Source organism: Meles meles, chromosome 1 (genome assembly GCF_922984935.1).
Source record: "Meles meles chromosome 1, mMelMel3.1 paternal haplotype, whole genome shotgun sequence".
In the NCBI taxonomy this organism is placed as follows: Eukaryota; Metazoa; Chordata; class Mammalia; order Carnivora; family Mustelidae; genus Meles; species Meles meles.
The window spans coordinates 58,870,186-58,896,221 of record NC_060066.1 but is presented as its reverse complement, the minus strand read 5'-3'; the positions used below and the strand labels follow the sequence as shown (position 1 = coordinate 58,896,221).

The 26,036-nt window shown below is 35.1% G+C and overlaps 1 protein-coding gene across 4 annotated transcripts in view; it reads left to right on the top strand.

The window, feature by feature from the left end:
- The window catches only part of HNF4G (hepatocyte nuclear factor 4 gamma), a 127,611-nt gene that overhangs the window by 54,421 nt on the left and 47,154 nt on the right, over nt 1–26,036 (top strand). The window contains exon 2 of one of the 4 annotated variants that reach the window (XM_046004208.1): nt 14,228–14,347. The exons of the other annotated variants lie outside the window; for them this stretch is intronic. The gene's annotated coding sequence lies outside the window, so the exon portion shown is untranslated. The remainder of the gene's footprint in view (nt 1–14,227; nt 14,348–26,036) is intronic. 4 annotated transcript variants of the gene reach the window in all.

The following is a 26,036-nucleotide window of genomic DNA, read 5'->3' as shown; positions in this document are numbered from 1 at the left end:
TATTTAAAAGATACTCCCATAAAATAAAGATTTGAAAAGCTCCTGGACTAGATTACATCTGGAAATCCTTCCACCTTTAATATTTTCTGATCCATTTCTTCTGTTCTAATTCCTGGCCTAGAATTAGACACACAAATTACCAGTGCTTTATATTCTAGACTTTCCGTGGAATGCTCATCTACCCATTTGTACCTGTGGCAGTTCCCATTGTTTTTCAGGGTCCAACTCTGTGGCCGTCTCTGTGATGAACAGACTTCATACACCAGGGAAAAACTCTCCTTCCTTGGAATTTTAGTAACAGTATGTTAGCATATTTCTTTATGAGGCGCTTACCTGTTCCACATTCTATCATGGTTTTTATGTCTTTGAAGAGTTGCCGTCTCTAATTCCTGCAGGGATAACAAGAGTATAGGGATGAATAAAAGATAATGATGCAATGATAGGGCACTCCCTGGAGAGCATGTGTGTCATCAGGAGGGGTCAGAGACTTAATGGACTTCTTGGACACTGTCCACAGGGAAATTTAAGAGCAATAGTACCAAATTGCATTTCAGTAAAACAGAACGTACACCCAAATGTCTTATGAAAGTTTTAGCTTTGGGAAATTTACATTAAAAAATAGAAACCAAATAATGCCAGAATAACAACAAAAAAATGTGCGATGGCCAGTTATGTACACCTCTGAACTGCACATGTATGTCTTCATTCCTTAACATGAACACAATCTATGTGTTTATACCTTTGTTCAACAACAAAATTTGGTGTATATTATTGGGAACAGCCTTGTTATATAGGCCTGAGTAAAATTACGATATTAATTAAAACCAGGTCAAGCTTCACTGTCAAGAGCAATATGACAATATCCTCAAAATGATAAAATTGTAAGTGAGGGTCATGTTTAAAGGTAAAATCTTTTGCTCTTCACCTCAGTTTCCTACTCTATGCTCTGCAGTATAATGTAAATACCTTCCAGAACAAGAAGGAGGTTAAGGAACATTTCACAGTATTGCTATAGTTAAGTAAGAGGCAGATGGCTTGGCCAGTTGCCTAGAAAAATAGTCTCATCTGAAAATTGAGGAGGGTTTTAGTGCCAGCTTCTTCTGTTAATCTCAAAGGAGATAGTTTTCTTTTTTGTCGCTTTTCCTGAGCAACTTTAGTACTTACTAAAGTAGGAGAATGCCAGAATACTGACAAATTTATATTCTTTTAAATATTGATCTGCTGGTGATCACACTTATTCTCATCAAAATAGTTTTAATTTTAAACTATCCAAACAAAATTTTAAGCACTCATATTTTAATCCTCATATAACAGTGATAGTATTTATCTTAGGTTTATACTAGTGTTTTATTATTGTTTCCTATTTGAAGTAATTCCCAATTAGCTTTCATATTGTAGTTAGAAGAATAATCTAATCTTGTTCTGTTTATGACTAAATAACAGAGTATTCAGTAGTGACTGGGCATTTAGGAGGGATGCTTGAGCACTTCTGAACTCAGTGACCCATCAACTTAACATGCACAAACAAAAAAAAGTTTGAAATGATGCGTTTATGATAAGATGACAGCTTTTCAATTATGAGGAAATCACCAGTTGTTTATCATCTTGCACTTTACTAAGATAAGTATAAGATTGATTATATTCCTAAGAAAAAGTGAGTGATGATTTATTAAAATATCTATTCACTTATTTCAAATAGTTTGAATAAAATTTCCCTTGATTTTATTTTAATAGATCAGCCAAGAGAAGTTCACATTTTCTTTCCAGCACAAATGTTAATTCTTTAAGGAGTTTTGATAGTTCAGAGTTCTCTGCACTACTCAGTACCTTTTCTTTTTAATAGTCCTGTTAACAGAGTAGACAGAGATGATCATTTATTATAAGAAAGGATAATCCACCTATTTTCCCCACGGAAATTCCCGCTGGTGCAGGGCCCCTCCCTGCACAGACTCCTACAGTTCTGCCATTTCTTTCCTCAGCCTTTGTTACACTGCCCCCTGCATCTCACCAAGCGCCCTCACACTGTAAATTGTTCAGGTTACTCATCTCTCTTTTCTCCCTAACAAAGTGTAGTCTGCAATTTTTCACTGACGTTCAGTATCATGGATCTAAAGCTGAGCTTATTCCGTGATAAGTCTATTCTCTTTAAACTCAAGGAGGCAGCTAGTATTTAAAAACAAAGTATAGACAATATTTTTAAACTAAGTATATACCAGATATTTTTCTTGAAGATTTATCATAATGGATCCATTGCAGGACTAAACAGGCTAAGATCTTCATAAGTATTACTAGTTATATTTGCTTAGAACTATTTCCATATGTTAATATACTTGGTCAATAATAACTAACAACAATGATGAGAAGAAAAACCAACTTAACACAATTTTCTATGCAGAAGATATTTTCATATGAAATACCTCATTGAATTATAACTACCCTAGTTTAGTAGTAGTATTGTATTAGTAGTGTTATTACAGATACTAGTAAAGATTCAAAAGTTAGGTTAAGAAAGACTAAAGTTAAGGAAGCCAGTGGCTGGCAGCTTTCAGAATGTAAATCTTTTATTCTTGTAATGAAATAAAATTTTGGCAAAACTGACGATATTTTTCTTTTTGACCCAATATATCATTGTGGGACAATAATCTCTAAGTAAATATGAATTTTTAATCTCAGCATTTCTTAAAGTAGAAATTATTAGAAACAAATCAAATTATTAAATAAGAGAATGGCTAATTATATATCTTCATGATAAGCATTAAGCCTGCATGACAAGGTGTGTTTTTTAATGACATGGGAAAATGCTCACAGATTTTTTTTACATTATTTTTTAAATTTTTTTCTTAAATACCAGTTCATTAGTATACAGTGTATTATTAGTTTTAGTACAATGTAGTGATTCATTATCTTTCTGTTAATGTCTTTCTCTGACTTATTTAACTTAGCATAATGCTCTCTAGCTTCATCCATGTCATTGCAAATGGCAAGATTTCTTCCCTTCTTATGGCTAAATAATACCCCATTGTATAGATGTATATGTGTGTGTGTGTATGCATATATAAATATATAGATACATGCCTCACATCTTCTTTATCCACTCATCAATCGATGGACACTTGGCTGTTTCCGTAATGTGGTTATTATAAATAACGCTGCTTTAAACATTGGGGTGCATGTATCCCTTTAAATTAGTGTTTTTGTATTTTTGTGGTAAATATCTAGTAGTGTGGTTGCTGGATCGTAGGTTGCTGGATCTTAACTTTTTGAGAAGCCTCCACACTGTTTTCCACAGTGGCTATACCAGTTTGCATTTCCATCAGAAGTGTAAGACAGTTCCTTTTTCCTCCATATCCTTGCCAACATCTGTTGTTTCTTGTATTGATTTTAGCCATTCTGACAGGTGTGAGGTGATACTCTACTGTAGTTTTGATTTGCATTTCCCTGATGATGAATGATGTCGATCATCTTTTCGTGTGTCTGCTGGCCATCTGTATTTTTTTCTTTGGATAAATGTCTGCTCATGTCTTCTGCCCATTTTTAAATTGGGCTATTCATTTTTTGCATGTTGAGTTGTTCAGATTCTATATATTTTGGATACTAACTCTTTTTCAGATATGCTGTTTGCAGATATTTTCTTCCATTCCAGAGGTCGCCTTTTAGTTTTGTTGGTTGTTTCCTTCTCTGTGCAGACCTTTCCATTTTGATGTAGTTCCAATAGTTTACTTTGCTTTGTTTCCCTTGCTTCAGGAGACATATCTGGTTACTATGGCTGATGTCAGAGAAATTACTGCCTGTGTTCTCTTCTAGGATTTTGATGGTTTTGGGTATCACATTTAGGTCTTCAGTCCAGTTTGGATTATTTTTGTGCATAGTGTAAGGAAGTGGTCCAGTTTCTTTCTTTTTACGCTGCTATCTAGTTTTCCCAGCACCATTTATTGAAGAGACTGTCTTTTTCCCATTGGATATTCTTTCGTGCTTTGTTGAAGATTACTTGACCATATAAGTTTGAGTCTACTTGTTCTGTTCTATTATCTTAAGTGTCTATTTTTGTGCCACTACCATACTATTTTGATCACTACAGCTTTGTAATATAAATTGAAGTTGAGAATTGTGATGCCTCCAGCTTTGATTTTCTTTTCAAAATTGCTTTGACTATTCAGAGTCTTTTTTGGTTCCATACAAATTTTAGTGTTGTTCTAGATCTGTGAAAAAATGCTGTTGATATTTTGATAGGGATTACATTAAACATGTAGATTGCTTTGCATATTTTAACATTTTAACAGTATTTGTTCTTCCAATCCCTGAGCATGGGATGTTTTCCATTTCTTTATTTTAGCTTCAGTTTCTTTTATCAGTGTTTTATACTGTTCAGAGTACAGTCTTTCACCTCTTTGGTTAGGTTTGTTCCAAGGTAACTTACTGTTTTTGGTGCATATGTAAGTTGGATTTTTTTTTTAATTTCTCTTTCTGCTGCTTCATTATTGGTGTGCAGAAACTCAACAGATTTCTGTACATTGATTTTGTTTCCTGAGATTTTTCCTGAATTCATTTATTTGTTCTAGCATTTTCTTTTTTTGGTGTCATCTTTGGGGTTTTCTGTATATAGTATGTCATCTGCAAATAGTGAAAGTTTTATTTCTTTCTTAACAGTTTGGATGTCTTTTCTTTTTGTTGTCTGATTGCTGAGGCTAGGACTTCTAGTAGTATGTTGAATAAAAGTGGTCAGCATGAGCATCTTTTTTTTTATAAGATTTTATTTATTTATTTGACAGAGAGAGAGATCACAAGTAGGCAGAGAAGCAGGCAGTGGGGGGTGGGGGGAGCAGGCTCCTCGTTGAGCAGAGAGCCTGATGCGGGGCTTGATCCCAGGACCCTGAGATCATGACCTGAGCCGAAGGCAGCGGCTTAATCCACTGAGCCACCCAGGGGCCCTGCATGAGCATCTTTATCTTGTTCCTGACCTTACGAGTAAAGCTCTCAGTTTTTCCCCATTAAGGATGATGTTAACCATGGGTTTGTCAAGGGTGGCCTTTATTATGTTGTGATATGTTTTTTCTAAACCTGCTTTGTTGAGGGTCTTTATCATGAATGGAGTTGCACTTTGTCAATTGCTTTTTCTGCTTCTACTGAAATGATCATATGGCTCCTTATCCTTTCTGTTGTTGTGATATATCATGTTGATTGATTTGCAAATATTAAGCCACCCTTGTAACCTAGGAATAAATCCCACTTGATCGTGGTGAATGATTTTTTTAATGTGTTATTGGAATCTTTTTTCTAGTATTTTGTTGAGGATTTTTGCATCGGTGTTCATCTGGATGTTGGCCTGTAGTTCTCTTTTTTAGTGGATGTTTATCTCTTTATGGTATCAGGGAAATTCTGACCTCATTGAATGAATTTGGAAATTTTTCTTTCTTTTTCTATATTTTGGAATAGTTAGAGAAGAATAGGTATTAACTCTTCTTTAAAATGTTTGGTAGAATTCACCTGTGAAGGTATCTGGTCCTGGACTTTTGTTTTTGGGGAGTTTTTTGATTATTGAATCCATTTCTTTGCTGGTTATCAGTCTGTTCAAACTTTCTGTTTCTTCCTGTTGCAGTTTTGGTTGTTTATATGTTTCTAGAAAGTTATCCATTTTGGCTAGGTTGTACAATTTGTTGGCATACAGTTTTTCATAATAATCTCTTATAATTAATTGTATTTTTATGGTATTGGTATTTCTCCTCTCTCATTTGTGATTTTTTTTATTTGAGTCCTTTCTCTTTTTCTTGGTAAGTCTGGCTAGTGTTTTATCAATTTTATTGATTTTTTTCAAAGAACCAGCCCCTGGTTTCACTGATCTGTTTTACTGGGTTTTTTTTTTGTTGTTGTTGTTGTTGTTGTTGTTTTTTTTTTTTTTTTTAGTTTCTATGTCATTTATTTCTACTCTTATCTTTATTATTTCCCTCCTTCTGCTGGTTTTAGGTTTTGTTTGTTGTTGTTTTTCTGACTCTTTTAGGTATAAGGTTAGGTCATTTATTTGAAATTATTCTTGCTTCTTGAGGCAGGCCCGCATTGATACAAATTCCCTCTTACAACCTCTATTGCTGCATTCCAAAGGTTTTGGACCATTGTGTTTTCATTTTCATATGTTTATGTGTACTTTTTAATTTCTTCTTTAATTTCTTGGTTGACCCATTCATTGTTTAGTAGCATGTTAATTAACCTCCATGTATTTGTGGTCTTTCCAGATTTTTTCTTGTGGTTGACTTTTAGTTTCATAGCATTGTGGTCAGAAGAGATGCATGTTAGACTTTTAGTCTTTTTGAATTTTTCGAGCCTTGTTTTGTGGACCAATAATACGTGATCTGTTCTGGAGAAGGTTCCATGTGCACTTGGAAAGAATGTGTATTCTTTTTGAAAAGAATGCTGTTTAAGATGAAATGTTCTGAATATATCTGTTAAATCCATCTGTTTCAGTGTGTCATTCAAAGCCACTGTTTCTTGTTGATTTTCTGTTTAAATGATCTGTTTGCTGATGTAAGTGAGGCGTTAACGTCCCCTACTATTATTGCATTATTATCAGTGAGTTCCTTTATATTTGTTACTGTTTTATGTATTTGGGCGCTTCTGTGTTGGGTGCATAAATATTTACAGTTGTTATATCAGAAAATGTTCACAAGTAATGGTCAGTGAAAAGAGCAGGATATACAATATACAATGAACATTATCACAGTTATGGAAGCAGATCTCTGAGTCCTGAGCCTAACTGCTCCAGTGTGCTAGGCTTCTACACATCTCAGGATCTCAGGGCCTTCTCTGGAATTCTCTTGGACCATTTCTTTGCCTGGTTACTCCTTCTTCAGGTCCCGGTTAAATGTTACTTTCTCAGGAAAGCATTTGCTGACCCTCAGAGTCGCTTTAGACTAGTTATGCTCCTTCTCCAGTTACGTAATTCTCGTAACACTTAAATTTTCCTTCATAATACTTTTTATGATTACAGTTAATCAACTTATAGTATCTTTTGAATATCTGTCTTTCTCAATAGACTCTAAGCTTAATTGAGCAGTAGCTGTTTGCTCAAATATCTGGCACAGAGACTGGGACATAAAATGAATTCAGTAAATACTTGTTGAATGAATGAATGAATGAATGAATACAAGGCACTATGCTGAGAACTTTTCATGTAATCTTATTGAGACCCCACAAAAATGGTGTGGAGTAGGGAACATCTTGGTCACATTTTATGGATAAAGAAACTAAATCTAAGAGAAAATTGTCCAAAGTTATATAGCCAAGTAAGTGGGACAGCTTAAATTTAAACTGGTATCTTTAATTATAGTGCCCAAGCTTTTAGCCTCTGATTGTGTGTTTGCATAACTAATGCAACTAATAAGAAAACTATATCTTATTGAACTATATTAAATGTTTACATTTGTAGGTCAAATATGGTAATATATCACCAATTTCCTATTTATTAATAATAACGATAAATGAAAATAATGGTAGAATTGCTGTGTGTTTTTTTGCATACTCCTCTACATTCTTCAAATTTTCTATACCAAGTATTTATCATTTTCTATAAAAATAAAGACAGTCATAGGGTACCTGTGTGACTTAGTCAATTAAGCATCTGCCTTTCACTCAAATAATGATCATGGGGTCCTGGGATCGAGCCCACATTGGGCTCCCTGTTCAGTAGGATGCCTGTTTCTCCCTCTATGTATACTTCCTCTCTCTCTCTCAAATAAAAAATAAAATCTTTAAAAAAAAATAGAAGACAGTTATTAAAATCTATTCACCCTGAACTGGTGAGGCTAGATCTCAAGTCCATTTCTTTTTTTTTTTTTTTCTTTTTTTAAAATATTTTAAATTTATTTATTTTTTCAGCGTAACAGTATTCATTGTTTTTGCAAAACACCCAGTGCTCCATGCAATACGTGCCCTCCCTATTACCCACCACCTGGTTCCCCCAACCTCCCACCCCTGTTCCTTCAAAACCCTCAGGTTGTTTTTCAGAGTCCATAGTCTCTTATGGTTCGCCTCCCCCTCCAATTCCCCTCAACTTCCTTCTCCTCTCCATCTCCCAATGTCCTCCATGTCATTTGTCAAGTCCATTTCTTTGGCACCAAATCCCAAAGAATTACCACTGAGTAAATAGACGTTGTGAAAGAGAACATCAGAGTTCTGTGTATTGCAAAGTTGATAACTCTCGTGATTTGCTGTTAAAACTGACGGCTGATCATCTTTTCTGGTTAATGTAATCCAAAGTCAATCTTTAAAATACATTTTTAAAATTTCTATTTGAAATTCTGTGTAAAATCTAAGGCTGGAAGCCACATTAAGTCTATATCATTAAAACAATTAATGTATTGAGCTGGTTAAATGTATTTCTTTATAATATGCCTTTCACCTTTTCTGATGTTTTTCTCATACTGCTAGCAATCAAATTTATAGCATCGAGTTTTAAAGACACACATTTTATTTATTATTATGAGCATGAGTATTCAAGGTAAACTTAGCTTTCAAAAGTTCGTTTTGTTCCTGGAACCCACCAAGGGAACATAATTTAAAATTTATTTCTGTAATTTTCATCATACTTTTGACTTCCCTCCCCACGATTGTTATCTTGGTTGTTCCTGCTCTTGAAATAGATACGAATGAGCAAGGACTATGAATAACAACAGGTTCCTACCACTGGAGTTTGTAAATACTTTTAACAGGGAAGGATAAAGTCTCTTGGAATATAGGCATTTGATAGGCATGGAGTTAGGTCATGCTGCCTACACATGGATCCTGATGAGTGTGATAGCTGCTGGCTCCATATAAGTGTATTCCAGCTGCGCATTCATTATACTCTGGGTCCAAAGAATCAGATATGAATCCTAAGTGATTATACAGGGACTGTTATTACATATGATTTACATGCCTTGAATGAATGAATGATGAATGATGAATGAACGGACTGTACCCTAGCTAGATTCTTAATTTCTAGCTGTTGTTTCTTTCTTTTTTTTTTCAAAGATTTTATTTATTTATTTGACAGACAGATTAGAAGTAGGCAGAGGCAGGCAGAGAGGGGAGGGGGAGAAGCAGGCGCCCTGCTGAGCAGAGAGCCCAATGCAGGACTCCATCCCAGGACCCTGGGATCATGACCTGAGCCTAAGGCAGTGGCTTAACCAACTGAGCCACCCAGGCACCCCTAGCTGTTGTTTCTTGATGATTACATTGGACTTACTGGCCTTGACCTTACAGATGAATCTGATTGTTCTTCCTTTGCACATTGTCCTTAAAGACCAAACTTTGCCAAATTATTTCCCCTTAAGCCCTCTTAAAGTAAAGCTTTAATGGTCCCTCTTGAAGGGACCCCCGCATAATTTCTTTCTGGACATTGACAGTAATTTTAATATATTTTAACAACTAGATTTAAATAACTTGGCTTGGCTTTCCTTTCTTCCTTCACTGCTCATATGCATGTTAAGTTTGTGTTACCTGCAGAGGAGTGAGCTAAGCTTTGAGAGGGAAGACAAATGCACTTAGATAATAGCCCTTGCCTAATGGTATTGTGTACTTTAATTAAATTAGTAATAATTTGCTATGGTTCATTTGCAGAAATCAGTGTGTTTCCTTATAGATGGAACCTGGCCAATTTCAAGCAAACGACAAACAAAAATTTAAAAACCTTTTCTAGGCTTAAAATTTTAAAGTTGATTTTGAAAATTTACTCTCCAAAAGTGAATTCAAAAACTGGATACTTTAAAAATCTTATTTAACGGGGCGCCTGGGTGGCATAGTGGGTTAAGGCTCTGCCTTCGGCTCGGGTCATGATCTCAGGGTCCTGGGATCGAGCCCCACATCGGGTTCTCTGCTCAGCAGGGAGCCTGCTTCCCTTCCTCTCTCTCTGCTTGCCTCTCTGCCTGCTTGCGATTTCTCTCTGTCAAGTAGATAAATAAAATCCTTAAAAAAAAAAATCTTATTTAACATCTCAACAATTTAAAATACGACAAAACTTAGTAACCTGCTTGTTTCTTCCTTCAGGATTTTCTGAATGATGTCAGTGCTTTAAAACTCAATTTCAAAATCTTTAATTTCCTTCATGATAATTGTTTACCTTGTATTGATCATTTTTTGATCTTTTTATTTGTAAACTGCTTTGTAAACATTTATTGACCTCTAATCATTCATGGAAACAAATCTGAAAATTTCTGCCTAGCTCTCTCTAAACATCCATAATATGATCCCACTCTAAAGACCCAATGACATTTCTCACACATTCTTTCGAACATCCATTACTCGATTTCCTTTGACCCCAAATCTTCTTTTCTTTTGTTCCCTAGTCAAAATTTACACCTTCTGGAGTGCCTGGCTGGCTCAGTGGGTTAAAGCCTCTGTCTTCGGCTCAGGTAATGATCTCAGGGTCCTGGGATCGAGCTCCGCATCGGGCTCTCTGTTCAGCCGGGAGCCTGCTTCCCTTCCTCTCTCTCCGCTTGCCTCTCTGCCTACTTGTGATCGCTGTCTGTCAAAAAAGTAAATAAAATCAGTGGCTTTTTTATACACTAACAATGAAAATACAGAAAGGGAAATTAGAGAATCGATCCATTTACTATAGCACCAAGAACCATAAGATACCTGGGAATAAACCTAACCAAAGAGGTAAAGGACCTGTACTTGAGGAACTACAGAACACTCATGAAAGAAATTGAAGAAGACACAAAAAGATGGAAGACTCTTCCATGCTCTTGGATTGGAAGAATAAACATTGTTAAAATGTCTATACTGCCTAGAGCAATCTATACTTTTAATGCCATTCCGATCAAAATTCCACCAGTATTTTTCAAAGAGCTGGAGCAAATAATCCTAAAATTTGTATGGAATCAGAAGAGACCCCGAATTGCTAAGGAAATGTTGAAAAACAAAAACAAAACTGGCGGCATCACGTTACCCGATTTCAAGCTTTACTACAAAGCTGTGATCACCAAGACAGCGTGGTACTGGCATAAAAACAGACACATAGACGAGTGGAACAGAGTGGAGAGCCCAGATATGGACCCTCAACTCTATGGTGAAATAATCTTCGACAAAACAGGAAAAAATATTCAATGGAAAAAAGACAGTCTCTTCAATAAATGGTGCTGGGAAAACTGGACAGCGATATGTAGAAGAATGAAACTCGACCATTCTCTTACACCATACACAAAGATAAACTCGAAATGGATACAAGACCTCAACGTGAGACAGGAATCCATCAGAATCCTAGAAGAGAACATAGGCAGTAACCTCTTTGATATCAGCCACAGCACCTTCTTTCAAGATATGTCTCCAAAGGCCAAGGAAACAAAAGCAAAAATGAACTTTTGGGACTTCATCAAGATCAAAAGCTTCTGCACAGCAAAGGAAACAGTCAACAAAACAAAAAGGCAACCCACGGAATGGGAGAAGATATTTGCAAATGACAGTACAGACAAAAGGTTGATATCCAGGATCTATAAAGAACTTCTCAAACTCAACACACACAAAACAGATAATCATATCAAAAAATGGGCAGAAGATATGAACAGACACTTCTCCAACGAAGACATACAAATGGCTATCAGACACATGAAAAAATGTTCATCATCACTAGCCATCAGGGAGATTCAAATTAAAACCACATTGAGATACCACCTGACACCAGTTAGAATGGCCAAAATTAGCAAGACAGGAAACAACGTGTGTTGGAGAGGATGTGGAGAAAGGGGAACTCTCTTACACTGTTGGTGGGAATGCAAGTTAGTGCAGCCACTTTGGAGAACAGTGTGGAGATTCCTGAAGAAATTAAGAATAGAGCTTCCCTATGACCCTGCAATTGCACTGCTGGGTATTTACCCCAAAGATACAGATGTAGTGAAAAGAAGGGCCATCTGTACCCCAATGTTTATTGCAGCAATGGCTAGGGTCGCCAAACTGTGGAAAGAACCAAGATGCCCTTCAATGGATGAATGGATAAGGAAGATGTGGTCCATATACACAATGGAGTATTATGCCTCCATCAGAAAGGATGAATACCCAACTTTTGTAGCAACATGGACGGGACTGGAAGAAATTATGCTGAGCGAAATAAGTCAAGCAGAGAGAGTCAAGTATCATATGGTCTCACTTATTTGTGGAGCATAACAAATAACATGGAGGACATGGGGAGATGGAGAGGAGAGGGAGTTGAGGGAAACTGGAAGGCGAGATGAACCATGAGAGACTATGGACTCTGAAAAACAACCAGAGGGTTTTGAAGGGGCCGGGGGGGTGGGAGGTTGAGGAACCAGGTGGTGGGTAATAGGGAGGGCACGTACTGCATGGAGCACTGGGTGTGATGCCAAAACAATGAACACTGTTATGCTGTAAATAAACAAGTAAAAAGAAAAAAAAGAAAAAAAAGTAAAAATCTTAAAAAAAAATTTATACCTTCTGTAAAGTCTAGCTTAGAGCTAATATCATTGATATTTCAACCTTCAGTTATGAATTGTCCTCTGAATTTCAGAAGTAATAGAGTTAGAATAATGTAATTGCCCAGTTATTCATGCTAATTATTCTTACCAGCTTTTGTCTCCACAAATAGTTAAGACTCCTTAAGACTAGAAAGCATGTTTTCTATCTTTATGTCCTCAGACCCTAGCACAATGGTATTCCTCACTAAGGACCACTTAATAGGGAGTTTAGAAATTGCTTCTGTTATATATAATTTGACAAAACTGAACATTTGGAAATTTTGAACAATAAGCTTAGAATCATGCAATTTTAGAAGTCTTAAGCATTAGGAATCTTAAGGATTAATATACTGAATTCTTCATGGTATAGATAAAGACTGAAATTTAAATGGAGACGATATGGATCATCCATTCCTGGTGGACTTTATCTCAGTGTCTTTGCTATCCTTTCTTGTTCTGTTTCCTCTAACTTTAAGTGGAATATATGTGTTGTGATGGTTCTCATCTATTAAAAGATATTAAAATACAGCGTATTATTTATGCTTTGGTCAGAAAGGCAGAAACCACTTTAGGAATTTGAAGAAGGAAGGAATTAAATTCAAGAAACACAGGGCTCACAACACCATTGGAAAACCTACAGAAACAAAATTCAGGAAAGAAGGCTATTAGCTTTCAGGTTCACTGCTAACTTTGGAGCGAGGGAGCTGCCATCACTGATCAAACTATCTCCAACATCAAAGTGGCTGGGTTCCAGGAAGACAGCAGAGGGCTTTATAGAAACTTCCGTATGGTAAAGCTCAGGCATCTATTTGCTTCCCATTGCTGCATGAGCAATAGCTTCTACATCTCTTCCACCTTGTAAATGTTATGCAAGTGTTTCTGAATGGCAGAATCTGAACTGGAAAAAGAAATTTATTACATTTGCATCTTACTAGTTTTCTATTCTAACGGTTTGGTGCCTTTCCGCACACCTCAGTAGCTCACAAATGATCAATCTGCTATACCACTGAGCAGTAATAGTGTTTATAATAATAGAATTGTTAGTACTGGAAGGAGCTAGAACTAAATTGAACCCATCTTCTCTTAATTTAAAAGGTCAGACTCGCATAGTAATGGGATCGGACAGCCACCTTTTAAAAACCTACCTCCTTAAAAAAAATAAAATAAAAAAAAAATAAAATAAAAACCTACCTCCTTGGCTAGAGATGGAGGGTTTTCCACTACATGAGCTCTGAACCTACCCATTGCTCTATCCTTACAGACAATTTAATTTTATGACCTTCTGATTTAATGAGATAAGTACTTCTTATGCCTAATTACTTAGTGCTAAAACCACGTTTTAGTTTTATAAGACTCACTTCAGAAATTGTTACTCAATTTTATCACATACATACTGACTAAAAAGGAGTTTAGACTGCTCATTGCTGTTTCAAGATGAAATCACCATTTTATCTGATGACTTTCAAAAGGGAAAGTTGACCAATAAATCTGTTTAATCAGATCTCTCAATATTGTGAATGATCCTCCTGGTAGCCAGATATTATAAGTCTATTGTGGCCACTTCTCATTTTTACTTGTTGTTCTGCATGGAACTTGCTGTGGCACTAGGGCTTTCTTAAGAATAAACCATTCCAAAATCACACTGTTATTATAGGTTGCTTTGTCCTCAGGCTTTCTAGTATTCCTTTTGGGCTATTGGTCTTTCAACATGCAGTTAGGGGATTAAAGTAAATCATTTAATCCATGCAGCATGTCACTCAATAGTATACTTTTGGAAATTGTTTCCACAGGAGCACCAGTGAAAGCAGCCAGTCTGAGATATTGACACTATAGAAAAAACTGACAGCTTACTCCTTGTATTGATTCTACTCTTCTCTACAAATATAGACTCCGTTCCCTACCACAGCCTTGTAAGTGGTGACTGCTGAGGTTTCTAAATTGCTTTGTAAATTATTTATTACTTGACACCTTGTAAAGACCTCTCTTCTTCTCGTCTGACTTGCTTGTGATTTCTAAGGTCTCATTTATATTGAAAGGTCTCAGTGTATACTGACCACACCTTCCTATAAGTTTTTCTTACTACTTTATGTTGGAAATATGCCTAGTTCTACCATATTATGACCATACCTTTTGTCATTCTTATTTCTGATATGTTGTCTACAAATGGTCATAAATGCTTATATGTTTATGTTCCCCACTGAGCCCTGGACAGGCTGGCAATTTGGAACTTTGCATGGGCAATTAAGTAACACATTTTCAAATTTAAAAAGTTGAAAATATTTGGAGGCCATTTATTTAATGTTGGAGGAAATAGTTTTTTATTAGTAAAAATTGTTTATCAGATCAGATACACATTTAATTCACGTACACTGATATAGTAGAATCAGTGTTCTGAAAAAATTTGCAGATACTTTTTTTAAAATTACTCTCTCCTTACTTCAGTTTTCTTTTGTGATTCTGTGTACCATAAAATTTTTAATGTTCACAATATAGATAATAAAAACCAGACTATTATGTCTGTAAACCGGGCAGTTTGAAGACCGTGACTGCTTTCTTTGAGCTGAATAAAATCATATACTCACATATAAAAATACTCAACATAAAAGCTTTGTGCTTGACAATATGAGTTTCTTCCTTCCTTTCTCCCTGGTTTCCTACACTGGTAGGCTCAAGACCACTATATATTGTGACTCAGGGCTGGAGTTACTGTAGCATCGCTTATAGGTTGGGAATTCAAGAATTCTTGTCCCATCCATTCCTTAAATTTCACTTGATTATGTTTGAAAAGTGTGGACTTCTCAATGTCATTCCACCATTTATGAGCTTCTGTGACTTGAGGAAAGTAAATTGGGTTTTGTACGTACTAGTTTCTTTGGTAAAATGAAACAACAATAATAATGATAACAACCCAAAAGGTTACTGGAAGAATACATGTGGTAATATAGAGTATTAGCACAAGCACATATTAGATATCTATCATGGTTATAACATAAGTGGTACATAATTTTTGCTAAAGAATTTAATTTTATGATGTTTATATTTTTATGTAATACCAATATATATATTGCTGAGAATAAAGAAAATATGTAGCAAATAATGGTACATTGAAACCATAACATCTTTTAGGAAATTTTTTCTAACTATAGAAATTTAAGGAGGATAAAAACATACTCGTAAGATCACTGTAACTCACAATGAAATCAGGAATACAAATCTGTTGGAAGACACAGGTTTTGATCCATTATGAAGATTTATAAGCAGAGGAAGCCAACTATTTCCCGACAGGCTGCTGTGGGTAAGAGAGAGCCCAGGAAAAGCAAAGCTGGAAACCAGCAAGCTATCTTTAGAGAATGAGACAATTGTAGCCATACATGTCATACATGAGACCATGGTAGCCAACATGTCAAGCCTGCTTCGGTGATACTCTTTCCGGGCAAAGTTTGGTCTGGGCAATGCTGATTTTCTTGTCCACGTTTTATGTCAACATATATTGTTATGACCTTGTTTCATTCTTTCCCTGCATACTTTAATGGAAGTTGCTTTTTTTTTTTTTTAAAGATTTTATTTATTTATTTGACAGAGAGAGAGAGAGATCACAAGTAGGCAGAGAGGCAGGCAGAGAGGCAAGCAGAGAGGGGGAAGCAGGATCCCTGCTGAGCAGAGAGCCCGATGGGGGGCTCCATCCCAAGACCCTGAGACCATGACCTGAGCTGAAGGCAGAGGCTTAACCCACTGAGCCACCCAGGCGCCCCTGGCAGTTGCTTTTAAAACGAGTTGTCTATACCTATTTTCATACTTTACTTCTGGCTTGAAATACTTGTTTCTTAAAATTGTTTCAATGTTTCAAGGTCCCGCCAAAGTGCCACCTTCCCATAATCTGTCCCTAGAGTTCCCACTCGTTTGTTTTCTTTCCAAAGTCTTTCGGCCCTGATAGCTATGAATCACCCTAACCATTATCTGAGGTTAGATACCATCCTATTTGGTTAAGTAATTACTTATTATAAAACTCTAGGGCTAGAAACTTGTAAGGCAAGGAAGATTCTTTTACTATCCCTTCAGTAGCTACATAATGAAAGATTAAAAGGAAAACTGAAAAGCTGATTAAGTCAGAGAGTATTTTCAGATAAAATGCACATTCTAGCACTAAACTAGAGCTTTCTAGTAATCCTCTGGGCAACATCTTACATATATATCCTACTGTCGCCTATTAATAACTGACTTTACCACACTACTTCAGAGAATGCATAAAGCTTTCACATAATTTATTTCATTTATTTTTCAAAATAATTTTATGAGATTAATCTTAACCTCATTTTGCAGACAAGAACCAAAGCCCGTATGGTTATGTGATTGGTTGTGAGTTGCACTGAAGTCCTTTGCTTTTCTGTCAGTCCCAACTAACCTCACATAGTGTGGCTCCTTCATCCTCACGGTAACCACATGAGGAAGGCCAGGAAGACATTTTCTAGCTTTGGTTCGTAAGCAGTGGGGCTGATTTCTCTTGATAAAAAGTGAGAGAATAACTACCCATCCTAAGCAATCTCTGCCTATTTCCTTTTCGAGTCAGGAGAGGTGGGGGCATTTCTCTGAATAAGACTGATTTGACACAAAAAACAGGGGACAGCCTGCACACTTACTATCTGTAAGAGATGCATGACAGAACGGAGCTGGGATATGATTTAAAACATTAAAAACATACACACAATATATACATATATGTGTACACACACATACATACACATATATTCAGGTATATGTGAATAATAAAATATTAAAATACATGTGAAAACATGTATATCTATTTATATTTCTATTGTTAAAAATAAACTGAAGCATATTAAAAATGTTAAGAGTTTATTTGAGTGAAAATCAATTCTTTGCTACTAATTTCTTTAAGCCTGATTATGTTTTTATTGTGCTTCATTTCCAAAAGAAATTTGAAAATCTGTCCCAAGTAATTAGAAGTATGTATTCTTTTATTGTCTCTATTACAACATTTCCTACTTCAAGCAGGTTTGCAGACATAGACATCAGTGCCAAATAATAGAATGACTACCATCACCATATTAATATTTAACAAAGGCGAGGTTTCCAAACAGCATCCCATTGATATTTACATGATAATATTAGGGTTGCTAGCTAAATGATTATAAACTTTGAATTCATTCATGAAAATTCATTGAGTCCATAGTTAGTTGAAAAAATTGTAGGAAAATCCAAGTCATAAAACACTGAACCTTTCTATAAAAACCAGAGTGCAATGAGTCTGTGAACATGTATTCAATAAATTAACAGACAGCATGAAAATAAGTCATATAATAAAGTCAGACAAGTGTTTTTGCAGGGAGTGAGGAAAAAGCATTCCCTGTCTTTCCAGTACACACACACACACACACACACACACACACACACACACACACAGAGCTGACAATGTAGAAGGAGACTAAGGAAAAATCATGTGGTAGATAAGTGAAAATTTAAGTCATTTTTATTGCCTAAAATAATGAGACGGACATTAATAAGGTTTTTATTATAGTTGCATAAATTGGGCTTTAATTTGTGACCATTGAGAATACTGCTACAGATTGAATTTGTTTTTATTGAATGTAATAAATAAAGACTTACATTTAGATATCATGAATCAAGTGTATTTAGAAACAATTTTATCAAGTGCAGGTACTCTGACTTATTAATCCTTGAAATTATTGCCTAGATTAGTGCCTAGAACATTAAAGTGGCCATTAATTTTTTTTGAATGAACAAATGGTGGTAAAATGTAATATTTGAAAGGGTCAAATTTAAGATAATGTCATTTAACTCAGCATATGTAGAAATAAACATGCATTCAAATACAAAATCATAGAAAAATGTTTTAGTTTAACAATGAACATCTACCTTAAAAAGCGACAATAGCAGTTTTTAATTAATTATAAATTATGGCCTGCCAGTTATGTACAAGGTAATTTTTTGGTGGTAAGTAAATGACATAGTTTCATGAGGTTTCATCTCCATCAAAGAATAATTATGATCCAGTAGAAAGCTAGTATATGTCATCAAATAACAAAACTCAAGGATAGAATGAGATGAGTATCGTAGAAGAAGTGGGAAAGGCAGTGATTTTGGAGTGAAATGAATTTATGCTCATTTTATTCATAGTTGTGTGACTGACACAGATTATTTTTAAGATTGTACCTTTATTACCATTTAATTTATAAAAAGGGAGAACCTCCCCTGCAAAATTCAAAACTGATATTATAACAGTTCATAACTGTCATGAAAGAGTTCCTACAATGTTTGGCTTTTGTTTCACAAAAGTTAACAGGACTTAATGTTACTGCAATTAGAAAAGTAGGGAAAAGACAAAGAAAACATAGAAACAATGTCATGTGGAAATTATATTAAAATGGAGCAGTATCAAATAAATCATTACTACATGTGTAAATGACATTAAAATCAGTGTAGAAAAGTTTTGCTTGTCTCAGATAACCAGCATAATATTTTGTGGTTATGAGAATTGCAGTTTTAGGGAAAATCTGAAGTAGTGTCTACTAGATTTTGACATGTTGTCTTATCAACCTAGTATGAATTTTGTTGTAGAAAGTACATGTCCTCGGTTCTAGCGACCTATGATCCAGAATAACCTGGTTAAGTAGAATCCATAGCCCTTTGCTTGCTTGCTACTAGATTTGAATGGGTATGTAAATGATTTGTAGATGAGAAGGATTTAATGACAGAACCAAACAGAGCTGTCTTTTTATTTGAATCTATATTAAAGCCATCCAAAGTTCCTTAGGTACATAAAAAACTATTGTTAAACAAAATCTGTTCCCTCTATTGGCAGAAAGAAATGCTTTCGTGTTTGTGTGTTGTTAAAACATATTTAACTTTAGGGGCACTTGGGTGGCTCAGATGACTAGGCATCGCTTCCAGCTCAGGTCATGATCTCTGGATCCTGGGATCCAAGCCCCATGTGTCCTTGGGCTCCCTGCTCAGTGAGGAGTTTGCTTTTCTCCCTCTCCATTTGCCTCTCCCCCGACTCGTGCTTTCTTTCTCTCTCTCAAATGAATAAATAAAATCTTTTTTTAGAAAAACATATTTAACTTTATTAGGCATAGGACATCATATCTGATTTCTTATAGAAAGAAGTCCTAACTGTGGACATAACAGAGAAATTAAAAAAGGACTAAACCTTAGTAAATAATATACCTAATAATTAACACAGAGGCAAAGATAGCATTGCTTCCTATAGAAGAGGAGCACATCATTATAAATTTGGGGCAGAAAATCTTTATTTTGTCCTAATTCCTGTTATCAAATTTGTTTTCCTCCTGGTTGCTTCCTGATCTTCCTAGGTATCTTCGTTTTCACTACAGCACTGAATCTCCAGATATTTTTGTGTTTCTAGCTTTTGCTACTCTGTGTTTGAATTTATTCATAGGATTCCTTAGAAATTACTGTTTTATTAAAAGAAGATTATGCTATGATATGCCAAATCAATTTAGAAACTAAGCTTAATTGCATTTAATATTAGCCTGGTGACTGTTTTTGGAGACAAAATTTTCCAAAAAAGCACACTTTAATATTTTAAATATACAAATTAAAGGAGGTCTCACTGAAAATTTCAAAGGACATTTTAAGTATTCATACTGCAGGCAAACACTAAGACATTTGGGAACCACATAGGATCCTTAAATTCCATCATGTAACTCAGAGCATCAATCATCAATATATAACTCTTAGAAAAATCATGCTTCATGCCAGAGATGCATATAAACTCTTATTCAGACACCAATGTCTATAAATTAAATTTCTCTGAGAAAATTATATTTTCCCAATTACAGTTATTTTTTTGGAGTATACTATTCAAAAGCTATATCAGCCTTTTAGATCTTCTATGTCAAGATAACAAATAAGAGAGGAAAACAACAATGAAACTCCACTATGAACAATTATATGCCAACAAATTTAATAACCTAGATGAAGTAAATAAATCCCTAGAAAGATACCAACTATACAAAGTGGGTCAAGATCTGAGTAGACTTACAATAACTAAAAAATTTAATCAGTAATCAGAAACTTTCCACAAAGAAAAGCCCACAATCAGATGGCTTCAATGATGAATTCTGACAAGCATATGAAGAAGAATTAACACAAATCCTTGGAAAATGCTTCCAAAAACTGAAGAGGAGGAAACCTTTCTGAATTTATTCTATGAGTTCAGTATTTTACCTTTATAACAAAGCTAACCAGGTATCACAAGAAAACTGTAGACCAGTAACTCAACGAAGAGATACAAAAATCTTCAACAAACTACTAGCAAACCAAATAAAGCAACATAAAAAAAGATGATGCATCATAACCCAGTAAGATTTAGCTCGGACATGCAACATTAATCCAGTGTACAAAAATCAACTACAGACAGTGCATACAAAAGGATAAAGGACAAAAGCCACATAATTATCCCAGTAGACATAGAAAAAGCCCTTGACAAATGCCAACACCATTTCTTGATAAAAACATTTAACAATCTAGAAATAGAAGTGAAGTTCCTCCACCTTATAAAATGCATCTATGAAAAGCCCACATCTGTCACCATATTTAATGCTTGAAGACTGAAACTTTTCCCTAAATATCAGGAGCAAGAGAAGGATAGTATGTGTTTGAGACTTCTACTTAACATTTTATTGGAGCTTCTAGCTAGGGCAAATAGGAAACCAAACAAACAAGCAAAGGAGAATAGAAAAAAAAAAATGTATCCAGACTGAAAAAGAAGTAAGATGATCTCAGTTTGCAGATCATGATATTGTATATAGACAATTCCAAGGAATCCCCAAAAAGCCATTAGAGCAAATGTGAGTTAAATAGGGCTATAGGACATAGGGCCAATTAAAAAGAAATAAGTTGTGTTTTTATGCGCCAGCACTGAACAAACCAAATATGAAATTTAAGAAAACAGTTCTGTTAACTATAGCATTAAAAAGAATAAATATAAAGAGTAAATTAAATAAAACAGTTAAGACATGTACACTAAAAACACTAGTGCATGATTACAAGAAATTGAAGAAACCTGAATAAGTGGAAAAACATTCCATGTACATAGTTAAGAAGACTTAATATGATTTAAGATGGATCAAATTGATCTAGTGATTCAGCACAATTGTAATATATTCCAGTTTTTGTTTTTTGTTTTTTGGTTTTTTTTTGGCAGAACTAGAGAAGGTGATTCTAAAATTCATATGAAAATGGAAGGGACCAGGTGCCTGGGTGGCTCAGTGGGTTAAGCCTCTGCCTTCAGCTCAGGTCATGATCTCAGGGTCCTGGGATCGAGCCCTGCATCGGGCTCTCTGTTCAGCGGGGAGCCTGCTTCTCCCTCTCTCTCTGCCTACTTGTGATCTCTTTCTGTCAAATAAATAAATACAATCTCTAAAAAAAAAAAAGAAAAGAAAAAAAAAGAAAGAAAATGTGGAAGGGACCTAGAAAAGATGAAACAATCTTGAAAAAAGGGACATAGGAGGACCCATGCTTTTTGACTTCAAAACTTAACTACAAAGCTACAGTAATGGATAAGAAGCTGTGGTATATATACAGTAGAATATTACTCAGCCATATAAGATCTTGCAGGTAGACCTAGACGGTATAAAGCTAAGTAAAACAAATCAGAGAAAGGCAAGTACCATATGATTTCATGCAAATGTGGAATTTACACAACAAAACAAATGAGCAAAGAAAAAAGAGACCCGAAACAAAACAAAACATAACAACCAGACTCTTAAATACAGAGAACAAATCAGTGGTTGCCAGAGGGGAGGTGGGTGAAATAGAGGGGATAAGAATATTATCTTGATGAGGAATGTATAGATTATTGAACATTATATTGTACCCCTGAAAGTAATATAACACAATATATTAATTATACTTGAATTTTAAAAATGTTTAAAAAAAAAAGAAAACTAGATACTGGCATAAAAATACCATATAGATCAGTGAAAAAGAGTGACAGTCCAGATAAAAATCATACATTTATGGTCAATTGATTTTGACAAGGACACCAAGACAATTTAGTGGGAAAAGAATGGTCTCTTCAACAAATGGCATAGGGACATTTGGAAATTCATATGCAAAACAATGAAGTTGAAACACTGCCTAACACTGTATCCAAAAATTAACTTAAAATGATCAATGCCCTATATATAAGAACCAAAACCATAAAACTATCAGAGGAAAACATAGCTTTACCTCTTCATGATCTTGGATTGGTCAGTGAATTCTTAGATATGACACTAAAAGCACCGACAGAAGAAAAGAAAAACAAGACAACCGCTAACAATGAAAAATAAATTGGACTTCACCAAAATTAAAAAATTTGTGCTTCAAAGGACCACAAGAAAGTGAAAAGGTTAACCCACAGAATGGGAGATAGTATTTGCAAGTCACATATCTGATAAGGATTTCATATTCAGAATAAAGAACTCTTACATTGCAGTATATCATACAAAAGCCAATTACAAATGGGCAAAGGGTTTGAATAGATGTTTCTGCAAAGAACTTATGTAAATAACCAATAAGATTATGAAAAGAAGCTCATTGTCATTAGTCATTAGGGAAATACAATTTAGAACAACGATGAGATAGAATTCACACCCACTATGATGGCTATAATGAAAAAGGCAATAGCAAGGGTTGACAAGGATGTGGAAAAATTGAAACCTCATACACATTACTCGATGAATGCAAAAAGTTGCAGCTGCTCTGGGAAAAAGTTTGGCAGTTCTCAGTAAGTTAATGTATAGTTACCATACCACTCCACTCCCAGGTATGTACCTGAGAGAATTTAAAATATATATTCACACCAAAAATTCATATATCAATGTTCATAGCATCATTATTCTTAATAAACAAAAAGTGGAAACAATTCAAATTTTCATCAACAGATGGGTGAATAAACAAAATGGGAAATAGCCATTATATAGAGTATTGTTAAATCATAAAAGGAATGAAGAACTGATATGTGCTACAACATGAATGTATCATGGAAACATGCTAAGTGAAAGCAGTAAGACACACAAACACACAAATATTGTGTAATTCCATTCATGTGAAATGTCCAGAATGGGGAAGTCATAATTAGTGGTTTCCAAGGACTGCTAATAAGTATGAGTTTTTTGGGGTCTGATAAAAAATGTTCTGGAATTAGATAGTGATGAAAGTTGTACAACTCTTTGAATATTATTAAAACCATTGAATTGTAAATATACAAATATAAAATATATATTCATTAATATGTATATACATACATATTTATAAAATTTAATAGTGTATACATGAGTGCATGTATGTACAATACCTGGTCTATACAAATAAAGAAATGCAAGTGTAAACAATAACATTTCTAGTGTTCAGGTTAGCAAAAATAAAAGTGATAATATTTGAAGAGATTGTGAGGTATTCTGTTAACCATATAGTGTTGGAGTGAGTGTAAATTATTGGAATCACTTTGAAGTAATTTGACCTCATCTCTTAAAAAAAAAGAGTCTCTGCCTGTCTCTACAAAAACACACATTGTTAGGAAAGATGTTTGTGGTTGTTCATGATAACATTATTTATAAAAGGAAACCCCTGGGGAAAACCCAATTGTCCATTGGACGAGTGATTACCCACTAGAGGATGATATGGAAGCATTTCCTCGATATATTCTCAAGCAAAAAAGACAATTGTAGGACATAATGTAAATTACTATTTGTATTTTTTAAGGGTTTTTTTATTTGTCAGAGAAAGAGAGCACAAGCAGGGGTAATGGCAGACAGAGGGAGAAGCAGACTTCCGGCTAAGAAAGGAGCCCATTGCTCCCAAGACCCTGGGATCATGACCTGAGCCAAAGGCAGACACTTAACCAACTGAGCCACCTAGGTGTCCCTATTAATTGTATATAAGTACTATACACACACAGCTATTTTTTAAAAAGATTTTATTTATTTATTTGACAGACAGAGATCACAAGGAGGCAGAGAGGCAGGCAGAGAGAAAGGAGGAAGCAGGCTTCTGGCTGTGCAGAGAGCCCAATGTGGGGCTCGATCCCAGAACCTGGGACCATGACCTGAGCTGAAGGCAGAGGCTTTAACCCACTGAGCCACCCAGGCGCCCCAACACACACAGTTTTTGTATGCATAGATTTTTCTCTGGACAGACCCACAATAACTCAAAAATAGTGGTAGAGCCACTAGGAAGGGCAATTTGGGAATCTGGGAATCTGGAGGGAAGGGGAGATTACTTTCCATAAAGAAAACTTTATAGTTAAACAATTATCAAACATTTGAAGAAATTTCATGTGGTAATGAAAAGCATTGGTTTAGAGAATAAGCTTTGACATTCTGTAGCTCTGTATGTGTGTTTGATTTGTACTGAATTCATGTGGGGCAATTAAACTCTCTATACCTCAGTGTTCTCATAAAATAAAGATAAAAATGGTGGTCACCTACAGAGCTGCTGTAGGTATTGAATAAATACAGAATGTAAAGTAACACCAGGCCTGGCAAAGAGGAATCATCTGATACATGCTATATAATACTTTTATTAGCAATAGTAGTACCTCAGAATGATTAAATGTACCAAGGTTTTGGCTTCCAGTGAGAGTATGTCAAGATATTCTCACAGTAGCAGCTGATCTAGAATCAGAGTTTCCTACTCATGGTACCATGACAAGCTGATGAGTTAAAATTATTATGTGTTTTGTGAGTAATTTGTTTCTTTTAATACTCGACCAAAGTTAGAAGATTGTTTATGTTAGAACTAAATCATTGCTGTGCCTGTAAAGACTCTCTCACTCTCCTGAATTAGGAAATTAATTTTTGAGTGGGATAGAAAGGAAATTGCTGACAGCTATGGGTGTGCCAATGGAGTGTATGGGAACATACGGGAAAATCATGTCATCACAAGCTGTAATCCTTTGCTATGGATAGAAACTAGTTCAAAGTCAATAAACACAAAGTTCCAGATGATTTAAAGATCTAGGAATCATTGTAGAATATTTTCAGAATACATCAGCCTGAGTTGCCTCCATAATCCTAAAGGCCAATAAAATGCTAAGCATGATCAGGAAAGAAGACAGAAAATATAACCTTATTCTTTATATTAAACAATAGCATTTCTGCTTTTAAAATACCAGTGCAGTGATGAGCACTTGGTGTTATAGGCAACTAATGAATCGTTGAACACTATATCAAAAACTAATGATGTACTATATGCTGGCTAATTGAACATAATAATAATAATAATAACAATAATAATAATAATAAATGCAGGGTAGTTCTGGTTATCAAATCTCAAGAAAGACACATTCTTACAACTGGAATTATTAGGGCAAAGTTATAAGCATTTTAATAGCTTTTGATATATACATGTTAATATGCATATACATGTTTGGGGGAAGGCGGTTTACATTGTTACCAGCATTGTATGAATCATATTGGTTATCTGCAGCTTATAGTGTTGTCATTTACCAAATAAGCTAATTTACTAGGCATAAAATTGTATTTTGAGATGAATGTCCTTTGAATATTACCAAATTTGGACATTTTTCCCATGTATTAGTTATCTATTTAC